Source organism: Triturus cristatus, chromosome 3_2 (genome assembly GCF_964204655.1).
Source record: "Triturus cristatus chromosome 3_2, aTriCri1.1, whole genome shotgun sequence".
Taxonomy (NCBI): domain Eukaryota; kingdom Metazoa; phylum Chordata; class Amphibia; order Caudata; family Salamandridae; genus Triturus; species Triturus cristatus.
The window spans coordinates 505,064,010-505,080,886 of NC_140584.1; the positions used below are offsets into that span (position 1 = coordinate 505,064,010).

Sequence of the window (16,877 nt, forward strand, 5' to 3'; positions counted from 1 at the left end):
AATGTTGAGTAATAGATAACATGAATAGAAAGCAAGTAAATCAATCAGGTGAAATGAAACATTTCTTCCTGAGTCATAGATAACTTGAATAAAAATATAGATCAATCATGTAAAATGAAACATTTCTGGAATGTGCTCTCATGTGGTGTCTTATGGTAAAGGTCAGAGAGTAAATTATGCATCCGGGCCCTTATTTATGAGGGCTTGCGCCACTGTTGTGTCACTTTTTTGTGACGCTGCGGCAGCATAAACAATGTGCCACAGTGTGCCCTATTTACAAAGTGATGCATCTAGGCAGATGTTCCACTCTGTAAAGCCCTGCGCTACATTATACCTGAGTCATGTATAATGTTTGCAGGGTGGGCGTACCCCCGTAAAAAAGGCTCACAGAAGTGGCACATTTAAATCTATGAGATTTCACTGCACCGCTCCTATGACTTGACTCCGTCACAATCAGGAGTGACGCAGGGCCTTTTACATAGGACTCGCTACATGTGTAATGACACACTGCTGGAGTTGCATCTGTTTACCAACACACTCCTGCAATGCGACATCACTGCGAGCACCGTAGTGTAAATACGGTGCATCCATGGATTCGCAAGGATGGCACAATGAAAAGAGTTGCATCGCTGTTTTTCCCCAGCGTTGCAAGACTTTTCATAAATTAAGCCTCCAGTCTTTAAAACTGTTCACCACAGCAGCCAGGAGGCAAATGAGTCGGCCAAAGAAAGTAACCACCTTCGAATAATGAAGTTCTTAAACTCTTGCTGTTTGAGCAGTAGCTGCCCCCCCCCCTCCACTCAGCACCTTGAGACCCTCACGGGTGATTAGTGAGCTCTACAAATGTTTGATTGATTGATTGATTGAAACATGGTGGATGTGCATCATACTCTTCCTATGTACCCACTGCTCATCAACAAATGGGTACAGTGTGCGAGCATGACTGACTCACCTATGCTGAAGTAGAGTGCACCATGGCCAGTGGTTATGTTTACTAGTCACTACCAAGAAACCATCACGGTACTCTATAATAATACACAATATAGCTCAATCACTTACTTCAAATGTAGCACAACTGGAAGACATATATCTGAAAATCTCAATTGTGCCCAGGTTTAGATGGTGTCCTTCTTCCTGCCTCTTCTTAGATATCTCTGGGATTACTAGGTTTTTCCCCAGTGGTAAAATACACTGTACACATATCTTTAAGGTAGAAGTGAGGTCCCAATTCGATTTTGCGACAATATTTCCAAAGACCACCGCCTCCGACAGGATCATCTGATCCTGAAGAGGTGGCAGTCAGAATAGTAGTCCCGACAAGTGGCGGTGCCCAGGCAAGCACCTCCATCGGGATTATGATGTCCCTTTCCCACAGCCTTTTCATGGCAGTGGGAGCGCCATGAAAGGGTGTAGGAAAGAAAGCTGGGGGCCCCAAATAGGGCCAAGTTCCTCTTGGGGTATAGAAAAGTGGCCCAGGGGGTACATGTACGCACACGTCCATGCATTGTGTGCCATGTGTGCTCTTTTACACTGTGGCTTATGCTGTGGCGCTTTTCATGGGCCGCAGCACAAGCCACAGTCTTAAAGAGCACTTTCAGACCGCCGTCCGCTATTAAGGCGGTCATGATACCACCCGACAGGCAGGTGGCAGTGCGACCGCCCAATTACGTTTTGCCTGCCGTGCTGGTGGTCCGACTGCCACCTGCCTGTTGGGTGGTCTCCTGACCGCCTTGATAGCGGGTGGCAATTCGACTGCCCTCTATCAGAATCATCCCCTATATTCCTTATAATACATCGTGACACCATCACCTTTCTCACAATCCTCTTATATCCTTGGTGCGTAGTTTCATCATATGAAAGATGGAGAATGTTTGCAAATCTGAAGAGAAAAAATAGAATCTCTAGAGCAAAATTACACACATCAAAAAGCTGTAAGATATTTGTTGTTAAAAGATATAAGAAGCAGATTAATACAAGTTTGTTTTTTAAAAAAAGAGGCTTAGTAGAAACATGCAGAAAGATTCTAACTTTTCTGTAATGATCCAATGAGTGGAAAAAATAAACACATTAATATAATTATGTACTTTCTGCTTGAAAAAAAGAGCAGAAGCAAAAAAAGCAACTTTTCGTTCTCTAATTATGCTAATTAGGCATGATGACCTGGAGCTGTATTATAGAAGTGCCCCGGGGGCACAACAGGCCTTTGCATCCACTTTGCGCACCCCTGGGGCACTTTGGTATTACAAAAGGGGCCACAGACGCTTGTGCGTCCCCTTCTGTAATACCGAAAGGGCTGGTGCACATACAGAGCCAGCACTTACTCAAGAGGGCATTCCCTCATTTTCATGGGGACATGGCCCCATGCAAATGAGGAAAGCCCTTTGCCTCTTCGCCCGTGCCATATAGACGCGGGTGCAGAGGCAAAGTAGCTCTCAGGAGGCGCACAGAGAGGGCGCGACTTAAAAGGTGGCACCCCCTCAGTGCAGCCCTTTGGAGGGGAAAAGGGGGCCCCATGGACCCCCCCAGACATCGCCTTGCAGGCGTGTCCAGTCATTGACTGCACCCGCCTGCAAGGGGATCTCTATTCCACCTTGAAAGTGCAGGCGGGCTACCACCTGCACTGTGAAAACACGAAGCGGCTTCACAGCAGCAGCTCCATTTTTCACATGAATGTGCTGCTCCCAGGATAGCAGGTGTTTGTGGCTGCCCTGGGGACAGTGCATTCATCGTAATACGGTGCATTTTCTTTCATTGCGCCAGAAGCACATTTTAAAACGTGTGCCCAATGCACTGAAGAAAAATGCATAATACGGCCCCTGATCTGCCTTTCCCCTCTTCTGCCGGCTCTGGCATTGTGACATCAGAACACAACTGCAATACATTATTACAGTTGAGCTCTCACTCATTTCTTTATAGTCAGCGACCGGGTGCGTCACAAGTCACCACTTATAAAAATATTAGAGACAGGTTTTTTTATTGGGATTACTGAACCCCTTGTGTTATATAGCCATCAAATATTTAGCTAGCTTAATTTTGAAAATGCACAATGCATAATCAACGTCGACATGCCACCTGGTAATGCATAATACAAGAGAAATGGGTATATAATGTATGCTTCACATTTTATTGGGTTTTCTTTTATTTAAACAAGCAAATGAATTCTTCTGCTAAAGTGAATCAGCGATGTTCCTCACCAAGTATGCTTCTTGTGGCAATGGGCACACTAACTCATTTCTTCTATAGAATGTTCTGCATATGTTTAAAAATACCTAATAAAAATACTATTAGAATGTGATTCTTTCTGAACAATTAATTTAAATCACCTCTGACTCTGCCGGCAGTGAGATGTACTCCATGTGCCAAAAGGCAGTACTGCAAACTGCTTTTGCATGCTTCATTCTTGCTGAATCTATTTACATTCCTAAAAGTATTTATTACATCTAGCAGTCACCCTTTCCTGTTTCTGTGTCACCTCATTAATTTCCGTGCACGTTCACAGAAGAGCGTGTACACTGGGAAACGTATTGTGCAGCAACATTTTATGCAGGTATCTCGATTTATTTGACGTGAATATTCTACTTAATATGAGTCAGATAAAGATCCAAGACTGTGGGGAACTCCAGGGTGGAAAGAGTTGATTTACTGAGGTTTTCTGTCTTACAAACTACTATATTTTCATCTGCCACAGTTGTGACCTTTTACTCAGTCAGCACGCACAGGTGTTGATTTATCATTACTGACACACAAAGTTCACTTGTTTTATTTCTTCAACATTAATTTTTCCATTGAAGCATATTCATCAAATTAATCTGAGTATATTACTATTTATTGTGGGGAGTATCTGCTCAATACCCCTCCCACTCCTCCCCTCAAACCCACCCATGTGTGGATGAATAGTCACAAAATTCAGTAGTAGATTGTGTTATGTGTTCAATCACCAAAACACTAATGATACCAACAACCGCTTTAAGTGAAGTCTGAGCCTGTGATACAGAGTTTTTGCAAAGCACAGAAAGTTATCTTTAAAAACATTACAAGGAGGTAACCTTGTCGCAGTGGGATTGCATGGTTCTTTTGAGTTAAATAATTTTATTTGTGTATATAAATATGAAGCAAGAGCATGCACAGTACACATAAAAAGATAATAAAATGATCAACCCATAATATGACAGGAATACTTGAAAGACAAAAAACCATGTAGCAATCACCGTAACTTCGGAGTATATTGGCTCTTTGGGATGAGGTCAGACACCTTTATCTAGGTTCAGCCTCTGTTTTTCTTGGGTATAGCAATATGCACGCTGGTCGCCTGTTTCACCAAATAATTTTTTCCATTTCAAAAATTGTTATTCAGGAAAAATGGGCAATTACATCTGACGTATAAAAAAAGGCATTAGACAATTCAAGTAGAAGAAGTAGGTGAGGTAACATTGCAAAAACACCAGGACTACCAAATAAATTACAAAGGCATGACTTTCAAGATGATTTTTGCATTCAGTGTCCTTAGAGTAGTGTTATCATTAGGGTATGTCTGTACTGTCATATTGAAAACATAGAAGGAAAACATATTCTCAATAATCGAAGAGAGGAAAAAAACATTGAAGGAGGGAAGAAAGAAGGATAGAGATCTCTGGTAACTCGACATAGTGTGTGACATCAGTGCTAAATGTTGCATGGGAGTCAGAGCAAACAGGTGACAAACATTAAATTACACATTGGGATTGCCCCCGCGCATCTCTCTTCTATAGGACCGATCGATAGAAGAGAGATGCGCGGGGGCACTGCATGAAACTTTAAGAAGCCAAGAGGCATTCATTATGCTCAACGAATGATGAGGCATATTTGGGCGTTTAAGAGGGTATATATACACATGTCGCGACACCCCTGACAAAGGGAAGTATCCCGAAATGCATTGGGTTCTTTTAAATAAAGACGCAACATTTGGAAAGAGACCTTGTTCCTGTGCTTTTATGTAGAACTTTGTATAATAATGGAAACAGGTAAAATACTTTGACTACATTGAAATGGAAAATAGGGAGAAGCATTATGTGTAAGCAGTGAGGACTAAAGAGTAAACTTATAAATTTCTATTTATTGGATTCATTCAGTGACGAACAGGTTGTGCAGCTTGAACAGGGATCAAAAGATGGTTCCTTCGCTTTTCGTTCTATACGCATAGCGCTGATTGGGCGGAGCAAGTGTGCACGCCGCTACAGTTCTGAAACAGACAAGCTTGATTACATTTTGAGTACATTGGTGTGCATCCTACCACCCTTTTTTCACATTGAAGGATACATGTGGTGCCAAAAGCCAATAGGAGTGCAACAAGTTGAATGTCAGCAGCGGGAAGAGTATCTATGTGTGGGGATTCATGTGTCATGTGGTGTGGTTGAATCAATGGTAAGGTGTATTTTGTAAATCTTCTGTATCAGCTCTTTTATTTGATGCCAAAGAGGGCAAATGCGGTTACAATTAAAAAGCATATGTGTGACATCCCCAGGAGCAAGGTTATAGTTCCAAAAAAGATTCGAGTCAGAAAGCCCCAATCTATGAAGTTTAGTTGGAGTCCAATATGCATTGTGGATAATCTATAGTCTCATTTGCAAAAGGGCTGGAGTGATCTTCATTGGAAATGGAGAATTCCAGATCTTAGGCCATGCTGAAGGGTGGATATCTTCTTTAGACTGTGATTTAATAATCACACTCCATGCACTGATGTTCTACCTTGTCACTTGTGGACCAGGAGCCGAGAGAAAATTATATTTTTGATACTACTTGTCCAAGTTTTGAGAAGTTGCATTGAAGGTGTGGAAGAGTGGGCAAGTGATTGGGGTCTAATCTCCTAATTGCAGCTTTTATTTTTTCAGAAAGGTGTAAACATCCAAATTGGAGAGTCTATGTTTATATCGTAAGTCAGCAAAAGATAAGGCGTTGGCGAGGGTACCTAGATCTTTAAATGAGGAAATCCCTTTCATTGTGAAAGTGTTCCATATGGAGCGTTGGTCCTCTATTTTAATATGTTTGTTGAGCCAAAAGGAAGCCATATCAAATTTGGGAAGTTTCCGCAGAAGTTTCCTATCTATAGCATGTACTGTGTATACTGTGTCATACATAATAGATAGTAAGTGTTCTATGTTGAGCCGGTCAACATTTTGGATCATTACTAGGGCATACAGGGTACCTAGGTCATTCTCTATAGGCAACCAAGTTGGATGTAGTTGTGGAAAACCACCAAGCGCCTTGTCTACCCAAATGGCCTGTTTATAATTTGGGAATTTATAAACATTCATCCTTTTTATCCATTCTGAGTTTTGTGAGAGAAATGCTAGATTTATTATTTTTCCAGAAAAGGTTAACTAGGAGAAAGTTAGTTATTGGTGCAAACATCATCTTTGTTGTTTCCAATGCACCCCACCAAGTTATACATTTATGGGACCATTATGTGATTAATTCCTTAAGTTTGGTGACCATTTTGTTTTTGTTTAGTGTCCGGGTTTCTTTAAAAGTCGTTCCAAAAACCAAATGCCTAGTATTTTAAAGTATTGCTTTGCCATTTTGATACATGTATCCTGAATGTGCGATGGTAGACAATGAACATTTAAACTAACTTATCAACTCAAAGAGAGACTCAATTGATAGAATGAAGAGAGTAGTGAGAGATGGCAACCCTGCCACGTGCCTTGTAAAGGAAACATTTTTGTGGGGTATCTGTTAAAATGTACCATAACTCATGGATTGGCCAAAAGGGTAAAAGACATCTTTATAAAATGTTATCCTAGACCAAATTTAAGTAAGGCAGTTTTTAGGAAGGGCCACAGGACCCTGTCAAAAGCCTTCCTTTCCAGTGTCTAAGGCTAAAGCAGCAGTGCAGGAATTAAGAGATGGTGCCTTTTCTAGTGTATGACATAATGGACCTTATTATGAAAGCGAGTGGTCAGACTGCTGCCCGCAATTACGGTAGTCAGGAGACCGCCCGACAAGCAGGCGGCAGTCCGACCACCCAATTACAATGTGACCGCCGGGCTGGTGGTCGTAAAGTGCACATTTTTAAGGTCGCTTGTGCTGCAGCCCAGAAAAAGGGCAGCAGCACAAGCCGCCATGAACAGGAGTACTTCCTGCACATCCATGGACCGTGTGCCATGCACCATGTGGTGCATGCCACATGATGCATGGATGTAAGTGGGGGTGACTATATGTGCCCAAAGGACCCCTTTGCAGTGGCCCACAAGGGACAGGGCCCTGTTTGGGGCCCTCAAAGTCAGTTTCTGGAAGCCTGGTCATGGCAGTGTTCCTGCCATGAACAGGCTGTCTGAAAGGGATATGGTAATCCTGATGGTGGTGCCTGGCTCGGCACCGCCTCCATACAGGACTACGATTTTGATTGCCGTCCGTAGGGATCTGAGATCCGGCCAGCATTGTAATGCGGCAGTCAGACCGAAGGGCTGTCAGTGGTGGGACCACCACCAACATCCTGTCAGTGGTGGTCCCACTGCGATCGTAATGAGGCCCAATGTTCATATCTTATCACAATAAAATTGTCAGTTAATGAACTCTGATTGTGTTCGATGTATCAACTGACCCTGCACATTTTCCAACACCTTGGCATATATTTTACAGTCTATGTTTGTAAGTGAAATAGGCAGATACTTTTTTTATCCACTGGGTCTCTGTCGTCTTTTGGTGTTACAACATTTGTTGCAACAGGGGCCAATATTTGAATCTTGCCCGCGTCCACAAAGTGTAGAAATAACTTGTGTAGGGGTGTGATTAGAGTTTGTGCATATCATATATTTTATTGAATTTGCTACTAAACCCATCTGAGACAGGGGCATTCCCTATTTTGAAATAAGAGAGAGCCTTGGGAATGTTGGCTTGATTTATGGGTTCATTAAGAGTATCTATGAATTTGGTACCTGGGACAGGCAGAGATAGTTAATTTAAGAACTCAGCACATGTTTTGCTGTCAAGATGTTTATTAGGTTTATATGGATTTTTATAGAAATCTTCGAAAGACTCAAAATATGTGTTGTTGCTGTAATGTTCAAACCTGCTTTATCCCTAATAGAGGATATTGTAATATTATTATTTTCAAATTCTAGATAGTTGATTAGATAAAGTCCTGCTGTATTCTTTTGAATAATGTTTTTCTGCTTTTGTTCAACTCAACCAATGTGTGAGCTTTCATATTTAACATTTTGTTGTACTCATATTTAAGGGATTTTAGAGCAGAAAAAAATAGGGAGCCTTTAGTGTGATTTGGTTTGAATTCTAGATTGTTAATTTTACCTTCTAGTTAGTTCAAACGTAATTCTTTTGTATTTTTGACTGCCAATGAGATTAATCATACAACGTCTAATTAAATAGGGCATAATATAATTTTGAACTGGATGTTTCATTTCTTCATCATCTATAATCATGTTATTCATTCTCCATTGTCTCGATGAAGGGGAAGGCAAACCTAGGTTCAATTGTAGGGAAATACAGACATGATATGAGATCACAATCAGTTACATTTGGGGGAAAGAGGATTGTTGCAGAAATCCACCCTCTACTAAAAGATATTCAATCCTAGAGTAGGCATCATGTGATTTTGAATAGAATGTCTAGTCGCTACCGCATAGGCTTATGTATCCTCCAGATATCTAACAAAATATGTGTTTTATAGAGATTCTTAAGCTGGCCATGAGCTCTATTAGGCTTGAATTTCCCTTGTGACAGGCGATCAAGAGTTCCATCCAGAAGAAGACTGAAATCCCCTCCCATTATTACACCCATTACGTTTAGGAAGCTCTGTGATAATTTTATTGAGGAAAGACCTGAAGTCATAGACTTCATTGTTTGGGGCATGGACATTGATTATGTAGAGCTCCAGCTCTCCTTTCTTAGCAAGGATAATTACCCATCTGCCTGTCTTGTCGTCTTGATGGTAAATGGCAGATATATTAGATTTTTTTAGCAATTAATGTGACAAGACCATTTTTCTTTTGATGCACAGGGGAACTAAAGCAATCACTGATCCAATGGTATCTGAATTTTGATTAATCTGCTGATCTTGTCTCTTGTAGCAACATGATATCCTCCTTTAATTTGTGACAGTAATTGACTACCTTTTTTCTTTTGACAGGATGATTAAGTCCTTTCGTATTCAGGACGGGTATTTCTAATAGCTGGGGAAAGTTAGCACACATACTTTCATTATGGGCACATTAATATGGTAGGAAGACTAAGGTATCTTAAAGAGAACAAATAGGAGGACAAATAAATAGAGTCAAGATGTACCTAATAGGCACCAGTATAGAGGAGTATATTTTATGGTAGTAGCCTGTTGTGACAGCAATAGGTATCAATAAACATGTAGACATGGACTAGATTAACTCAGAGTGGGGATGCGAAATGTAGTGAGAAAGAAAGGAACAAGAGAGGAGGCAGACAGAAGAAAAAGCTAAATAAACACAAAAATATTTCCTAACCCGCACAATTAGAGGTCTAGGGCTCAGTAACCCACCTTTCACTAAGAACATCTGGAATGGGAGCACCACATGGCCTCCAAAACATAACCATTTTAAACATTTGGAAACAGATGGCATATGTAAGTTGCTCAGACCATTTAAACAATATGTAAAATAAGCCGTAACTTCCCACCTTACAGTGAAACTATTTTTTATCTGTGTATGGGAGCAATATGGGAGTAATGTTAAGATATACTTCAGCCTGGTGGAAAAAAGGAAAAACGTGACACAGTTCACCAGTATATTGTGAGACATTAGAAAAGCCTTCAGTCACAGGAAATCATAATTTGCAGAAGGTGTGTGTAATATATTTTAATGTGATAGACTAACAGTACAAACTTTAGGGGTTTGAAGACAAGAAAGGATCAAATTGGTTGAGTATGAAAAGCAATGCTCACAGGCCTAAGCAATCACAGAAAGGTTTAGGCCCAAGTGCTGAGATTATGGCAGAGTAAACAAACTCATAAACTCCAACAATCAGTGATCCTTGTCCTAGTGCTTAATGTCTAGGAGAAGTTCTGAAGATCAGCAGGATCCAATAAGATTCTGGGTTTGTCGTTCAAAATGATTTTGAAGCTGGATGGATCCACAAAAAAGTTTTGGATGGATAGAGACCCGAGTTTTTGTCTGAGGGCCAAAAAGCCCTTTCTGTGAAGAATTTTGCCCTTAGCATAGTCTAGAGCAATATAAATTTCAGCTCCTTACTAGGTTATGTATTGCTGTTTTTTCATGTACTTAAGACTTTCTTCAGCATGTTGGTATCTCAATGGTTTGAAGATCATGGTTCCCTGGTATTTTTTGCTTTTAAATGAATCTACAAATGGTTTACTTGAGGGAATTCTGTGTGCCCTCCCAATTTCAAAGTCTTTGGAGAAAGATATATGTAAAGTACGAGGAATTCATGTTTCAAAAAATTCCTCATAATTATGCAGCATCCTCGAATCCTTCAGTAAAGTAAAAACTCTATAGGTTTTCTCGTCGTTTGTGATTTTCTGGATACATAACTTCCAATGAGAGAGAACCAAGTTAGGAACACATTGAGTCACTGAATTTCCACCATGAGTTCGATCTGCCATCCTTTAGGTAGCCTATGTGAGACCTAGCTTTAGTAATTCTGTAAGCCAAGTCCCTGACGTCCTTCCTTGAGCCTAGGACATACATTTGTATGAGATCTGTGTTTGTTTTCATACTCAGCGCCAGATCATGCAAGATTGTAAGCCACTGAAGAATAAGATCCATGTTTGTAGTTTGGTCACCTTTGGTTTCAAAAAGTGACCCTGGTAATGGTGGTGTAGATTTAGGTATTTTCTGACCAGTTTTCATTTCCTTAGCGTCTTTCATATCCTTGTCTCTGCTTTCGGCCATACTCCAATGAAAGTTGTATTACAGAGAGAAAAGATGATGGGGTGGAGGTGTTGTGATGATTCAAGAAGTATCCTTTACAGGTATCCTTTAGAGGAATAGATTATATTATCATTCGGTCCATGTTTAAAAATTCGGGTTGTTTTGTTTCCCTCAGAATAATAACTGAACAGGAGACTTGCCAAGACTATTTACATTTAGGCGTAGAATATGGCAGCCAAAGTTCCCTAGTGCACATCACCTTGGCGATGTCATTCCCTGTTATTTGTATAAAATATAGGTGATAATGTGCGTTTGCAGCTGTTTGACTGAGATATTACCCAAATCAGTGTCGTGTGCATGGGCAAATCCCAGTGGCGATGACCTGGTGGGTCTTCCTTGCGCAAGCACAAGAGGCTGCCTCCTTGGTACAAAAACAGTTTTGTGCGTCTGTTTTACAGTAGCACTGGAGTTTAAATTGCTGCTTTAATGTCCTGCTGGTGTATAATTAACCTGTACTCACCTTTAGTTGAACTGAAACGTGGTCTTTGATAAAACCTCAGTGCTGCACTTTTATTCTGCATTGTTACAGCTGCTTGCGGTACTAGCGTCTCGTGGCCAGTCTTCTCAGCACTGGAGGCGCACAGAGCAGGAGGCAGTATTTCCTATGTTTATTAAAGCCTCTGCTACCTTTTAGAATCCACATGCTGAAGCAGAATTGAAATCTTTTTGTACAGCCTTGGCGCTAGCTTGAGGCTTGGATACCTGCGGTTGTCTTTCACTTCGCAGCATATAGTGCAAGCTGATCTGCCACGTAGCCGTGTTCGCCTCATAGATCACGGCGTATCGAGGAGCTAAATGTTACTATTAGACTGTATATTAATGCTGGCATGTTGTCCGTTCAGATGTTTTATGTGGCTCCCGTATGCTAAAGTAGAAATAGGGCCTCAATTAAAACACTTGCAGCGTATGGACCCAAATTAAGTTTAATCAATCGGAGGTTTGCCCCACAAGCAACAGGAATTGGCGGTGCGCCCCACAAGCAACAGGAATTGGCGTACCGCGACTTAAGCCGAATTAGAAGGCAACAAAAGAGAGTGATGATGCAATTAACCAATGGTGAGTGTAGGTGGGCTAAAAGCGCCTTCTGAGGTTTTTTTTAAAAACACAATAGATCGTCGCCATAGCGACAGCGCATGCTCGCTGCCTACAGGCTCGACTTAATGATGTCCCCCTGCAGAATGTAATGAGTGGTTCCTAAGACTTCTGCATCTCACAGATGTCTATAGGCTGTAGGATAATGAAGGCCCTGATGTAGGGAGGCTAAAGGCCCCTGCATTAAAGGGGCTGATTGCCCCTTAATTATGTTTTTTTTTTCTTTTCTTCGTGGCTGTATTTCTGCCTTCCATCCTCTGGCATCTTTGCGTGCTTCTTGGTTCTGGTTCACGGTGCAGAGTACTGTCTAGGTTAACTATTTAGAGGCCACCTATTAAGTCATTTCTAATTGATTTGCTCACTAAAAGAAGGAAATTGTTAGCTTCACAAATGGGTGGGCTAACATAAGCCAAATAGATAAGTGCCACTAGCCACATAATGTTTAGCAAATAAATACTGAAGTGGCCAGGCTTGTGTCTCTTTTGGAAATATGCACCCTCCAGCTGTGCAGTTGTAAGGTGCCACATGACCCTCATACTAACAACAGCACAAGGAACTGTCAGTCGTGTAGGACAGTGTCCTGCACAAGTACAGTGTCTCTCCACAAACTCAATTCCTATCTTGTTATGATATCTTGACTTCCAATCGCTTTTATTATCTTAAATTGTAAGACATCATCCTATCTTGGGAAATCAACGTTTTCCTGGAAAATTGCCTTCATTGTTCTGTTTCATCAGCTGCTTTATAGTCTGTGTGCCTAACATGTCCATCTATTCTGCCAGAGTCCATTTAATCAGTCTGCCATTTTGGCACAGAGCATGTTAGCCAAGTAAACAATGCTTAATGGTTATTTGAATCGTGTTCCCTCGGGCAGTGAAGTTTTCCAACAAATTCTGTTTAGAAGACAGTTATCACTGGACAGTTGAAGACCTTGATTCACAAAGATAACTTTACAAAAGAATAAATGTACATGTGTGATTTTAGTTTTTCACTCTGTAGTTCATTTAAAAATGTTGGGCTATTTACCATTTCCAAGTACAAGATTACTACAAAGTGTAGACTTACATGTCCCCACCCCCAAAAGAGACAGTGGAGCCACATTTACAGATGCAAAGTTACTACAGCTAAAAAATACCGGAATAAAGTTCAGAACCACACATGGACAACCACTTGTACTATAACACCCTCCCATAACAAATAATGGAGACAGGGACTTAAAGTAGAACCCCATAGCATGTAATGTTAAAATACATAATTTAGTTCAACCTTTTAAATATATATATAATGAGGATGCTCAAGCAAGCTTCTGATAAAGCTGACAAGATCGACACAGAAAATTATTATACAGAGACCCAAGAAAATTTGACAAAAAACCTGACCTAGACGCCAGGGTGATTGGCCCTGTCTGGTCCATCACTACATACAGTACCCAAATCAGCAAACGTTGGTATCCATAAGAAACACTAGGACATTTTTAGTAACAATGAAAAATTAGAAGAAAGAATCAGCTCAGGCCCAGTGATTACTTTCAAAGATGTCCCTCAATTTTGGGATAATCTAGTATACAGCCACCTCTACTCTTCAACACAAACATGGATTTCACCTCCCAAAGGCTTTTTTCCTTGTGGCAACTGACAGGCATGTACACATAGCCCCAATATCAATGAATGCGCTCTGCCAATAAACAAACATACATATCACATCAATAAGCATATTACATGCAAAATTGTACTCACTGTATATGTGAGAGTATGTCCTTGTTCAAAATGGTACATTGCCAGCCAGCACAAATTTCCCTGTGAAGAAGTGAATATTGGAACATAGGAGATATGACCTATGGCACTGTTAAGCACTTTGCTGAGTCACACAACAGCAACTGGAAAGAACTTAGATTCTTTGGAATTGATACAGTTAACAAAAACCCTAGGAGAGGTGACATAGTCAGGCATTGCTGATTTTGAAGTCCAAACATATCATTATAATAGGCTGTATCGCACCTGTAGGTTTGAATATGAGCGAAGAACTGCATGTACATCTTGAGTAAAAATGTATGCTGTTGATTTGCATATAGTCTGTTTATGCTTATTATTTTAATTTTTTTAACCACTATTAGCACTTTACTTTGATCACCTAGCACTTGTTTATGTCATGCTTTTTAACTAATCCCCCTTCTTACTTTTCCAGGACCACTGAATCAATTGAATCTTGGAATTCAGAATCATACCTGATCATTTCCAGCATTCAGTAATAGAATAAAAGTCACAATGAGCCCTGACCTTCAATGATTTAATTCTCAGTTGAAATACATATCCATTCTGGGTGGAACTAGGACTTTTTGCAGAGCCCCACGCCACACTTTTTGCCCCTAAGTTCACTACTAGAGTCAGGTTTTCTAACTCTGATCGTGCCCTGGGGTCTGCTAACCGGACGCAAGGCATGTGCTCTTTGTAAAGGTACATGGTAATTAGGTGTAATTACAATTGGTACTGACAACCTACCTGTACATCTCTAGTATATGGTAGGGCATGTCGGTTTAGAGTACCATTAGATTTAATGCACTTAAGTGTGCACTGCTGTGTTGTCTGCTGTCATTTGAAAAGCCAGCCCTACTTTGCAGGCTGCATTTAAAATAAAAATATGTCCATTTGACTTTGGAGTTAAAAGCACTTCCAAAGTCTTAAACTACCTTATGTTTACATATAGGTTAACCTTAAGGTCTACCCTAGGTGCCTCAGGAGCAGGGTGCCAGGTTAAAGTAAGCAGGGACATTATAAAAGAGGTTTTATAAGCCCTGGTGAGGGAAAACTTCCACTTTAATTTTTCCCCATTGCAGTGCACTAGCTCCATAGGCTAACACAGTAAGTCTTTATTTAACCTTAATAAAGTTGAACTATTGACAGGAGTGAGCTAAATTGGTACTCCAAAGTGTCAAAATAATAGCTAGAATGAATCCAACAACTTGCCAAGGTTGGATTCATTAGAACTTGCTTTTCTGATGTGCCCGAATTCAGCCCTGTACAGCGTCTTCTGATAGGCCAGTCTTTGACAGACTGAGCCAAACTGCTCTGATGAGGTGTGAAGTGGCCTGAAAGCCAGCAAAGAAACATCTAGAGCCCAAGAAGCAGGTGATGCAGGCTCCTGGGAATGGGACAGCAAGGGCACTCATGGTCCCCAAATGCTACAGGGCCTTCCTACATGAACTGACTCACACATTTCCCTGGTAGGACACCTAGGCCAAAACGAGACCTTTGCAAGGCTTGTCCCCCCCTTCTATTGGCCTAGGATCAATAATTCCTCAGATGTGTTTTGTAGGACTTGTGTGAGCTACCAGGCTAGAGGGAAGACAGGGCAGAGGCGTAAAGTCCCCCCCCCCTTAATCCCTTGCCTGTTGTTGGCACAATCTTTGAGAGGGTGGGCATCAACATTGTAGGGCCTATGGATCCCCAGACTGCCTCAAGCAACAGGGTATCCTGGTTCTGGTGAATGATGCCAACAGGTATCCAGAGGCAATCTCACTGAAAACGATGGCTGCACCTGCAGTGGCACAGGCCCTGATGGGTATTTTTACCCAAGTGGATTTCCCAAGGGAAGTTGAGTCTGACAGGGGCACACACCTCATGTCTGCTTATATGCAGTCTGTGGTGTAACTTACAAGTGCTCCAACCCTTACCATCAACAAACTAATGGGCTTGTTAAGAGGTGCAACAAGACCATGAAGAGTATGATCAGAGGCCTGCTGGAGGCCCTGAGGAAAAAGTGGCATATCCTCTTACCATGTCTGTCTTTTAGTTACAGAGAGGTGCCAGAGAGTAGTGGGTTCCAGCCCCCTTTAAGCTGTTGTATGGGCACCCAGTCAAAAGACATATGAGTCTAGTAAATGAAGGGTTGGAGCAAGCTCAGAGGAAGGTACCCCAGGGTGTAGTGAGCTACATGCTGGCCTTCAGAAGCCAGATGGCTAAGTTATTGAAGCAAGCTTCCAGTAACCCAGAAGCTGCCAGTAATTCACAAAGGAGTGGTATGACAAACATTCTACTACTGTAGAGTTTCAACCTCATCAGTAAGTGTGGGTGAGGAAGCCGGTAGAACCCAGGGCCCTCCAGGATCACTGGAATGGGCCCTATGAGGTGATTGAAAGAAAGGGTGATATCTAGTCCACCTCAAGAGCCCTAGGCAGCCCCCACAGGGTGCTGCATAGTAAATCGCCTCATCCCACACTTTGAGAGGTCTGAGCGCACCATGCTGTTTGTGACTGATAGGGAAGAGGAAGAGGAGAGTAAACCTCTCCCTGATCTCCTGTACTCCAAGGAGAAGGATGGCTCTGCAGAAGGAGTAATCTTTTCCCCCACTCCAACTTCCGAGCAACAGAGAGACTGCCACCAAGTGTTGGGACAGTAATTTTTTCTCCCTAATCTCTGGGACTACCCACCTGTGTACACATGTTGTGGACACAGGGAACAACCTCCCTGTTAAGAATAAGTCTTACAGGTTGTCAGGTAAGGTGAGGTGAGGTCCAGCGCTAAGTCTGAAGTGTCCAGAATGCTGTAGTTTGGGGTGATAGAACCCTCCAGTAGGCCCGGGTCCAGGTTCTGGTACCAAAAGCTGCCCCACCGGGCACTACACCTGAACTGAGGTTTTGTGTGGATTACAGAGGCTGAATTCAGTGACTAATACATATGCTGATGAGCTGATCAACAGGTTAGGGGCTGCACAGTATCTCAGTACCTTTGATCTTACATCCGGGTACTTACTGGCAGATTACCCTAACAGAGGGAGCAAAGTGAGATATCTGCCTTTTCCACTTCAGTGGGTCACTATCAGTTTAGGGTCATGCCCTTTGGATTAAATAATGCCACCTTCCAGAGGATGGTGAAC

At 41.7% G+C, this 16,877-nt stretch overlaps 1 protein-coding gene across 2 annotated transcripts in view; it reads right to left on the reverse strand.

The window, feature by feature from the left end:
* GALNT18 (polypeptide N-acetylgalactosaminyltransferase 18) overlaps positions 1–16,877 on the reverse strand; it is a 1,553,208-nt gene that overhangs the window by 558,332 nt on the left and 977,999 nt on the right. The gene's annotated exons all lie outside the window — the stretch shown is intronic.